Raw genomic sequence first — 1,739 nt, 5'->3', positions numbered from 1 at the left:
TTTTTTTTTTTTTTTTTTTAACTTTAACCTTTCCTAGATGACAGTGTTATTTCAGTGTATATTTCAGCCTGCTCTTTTCTTGCTTTTGTTTTTTTTTTTTGAGACAGAGTGTCACTCTGTTGCCCTGGCTACAGCGCCGTGGCGTCAGCTCACAGCAACCTCAAACTCCTGGGCTCAAGCGATCCTACTGCCTCAGCCTCCCAAGTAGCTGGGACTACAGGCGTGCACCACCATGCCTGGCTAATTTTTCTGTATATTTTTAGTTGTCCAGCTAATTTCTTTCTATTTTTTTTAGTAGAGACGGGGTCTCACTCTTGCTCAGGCTGGTCTCCAACTCCTGAGCTCAAACTATCCGCCCGCCTCAGCTTCACAGAGTGCTAGGATTACAGGTGTTAGCCACCGCACCCGGCCCATCCTGCTCTTTTCTTAACGTGAACTTGTTATTTAACATGTCTTTGAGACTTTTGTGAACTTCTATTCTTACTCCATTATTATTTGACTGTATCATAATTTATTTAACAATTCTCTAATATTAAATGTTTTTTATTAAATATTTTGTATGTATAGCAAGTTCAGAGAATAACCATAAATGGTAAGAATATACAGCAGTTAGCATCAATAGATTTTAATTATTCTTTTTACGTAGAGAGGGATTTCATTCGCCTCCTCCATTTAGATAACCTTATTGTGTAGTTGTTCTTTTCCTCATTGATTTTTGTCCTGAATGTGTGTGATCATGTGAAAATAAAATCAGGCTTCCATATAATTGTGGGTCTGTTTGGGCTTCTGCTATTTGTTATGTTTCTTTACTGTCTACAGTTTCGTAATCTTAAATACCACATCTTTCTAATAAGTCTTACTGGGGCGAGTCCTCATAACTTCTATTCAGAATTGTTATAGTTATTAATCTTTGACTTTTTACTTTCCTGTGTGAATTTGAGGATTATCTTACTATTATTAGCATTCGATTAGAATTACATAGAATTATAAATTTGGTGTTTGTGACTTTCGACTATAAATCATGATACCATGTACATGGTGTGGTTTGCATTTATGATTATTTTTCTTGGACCTAAATTTAAGAAGTATAAAATTTTTGTATCAGAGGATAAACATTTAAAAACAACATTGATCAGGTTGGCAGATATTTTTTAAAAGGTGGACACATCCATTGCTGGCAAAGGTTTGGAACATGGGCATCGAGTGCACCGCTGGTGACAGTGAACTGTAACACGTTTGTGCATAAGAATCTGGAAATAGCTACTAAGATTAAGAAACAGTTTTGTCCTTGATGGGGCCATCCTGCTTTTGGAAAGCCTGTGGAAATAAAAGGACCAGAGCCTAAGAACGTATGTTCGGAGCAGCTTTGTTTACAATAGCAAAAACTGGAAATCTTAATATTCACCCAACAGGAACTGTCAAATTAATTATAGTTGAGTTTATACCATAGGATATAGGCAGATATTAAAAAGATTGAGTCAAGTCTGTATGTATTGACCTAAAAAGTGGTTTATGAGAACATTAAGTGAGAAAGTAGGGCAGAGAAATATGTTTAGTATGAGTGCATTTTTGTTTTAAAAACAAAGGAAGGAGAACGTAGTATGTGCATGTCTTTATGTATTTGTGTAAAAGGAGCACATACACCAGACTTAAATTGGTTATTCCAAGGATTAAGTTGTGGGTAGAGAGGGAACTGTTTTTAAATATATCTCTTTTACATATGTCTTTATATTGACTTA

The sequence above is a fragment of the Propithecus coquereli genome, unplaced genomic scaffold (assembly GCF_000956105.1).
Source record: "Propithecus coquereli isolate 6110/MARCELLA unplaced genomic scaffold, Pcoq_1.0 Scaffold1567, whole genome shotgun sequence".
NCBI classification, from domain to species: Eukaryota; Metazoa; Chordata; class Mammalia; order Primates; family Indriidae; genus Propithecus; species Propithecus coquereli.
This window is presented reverse-complemented; position numbering follows the sequence as displayed.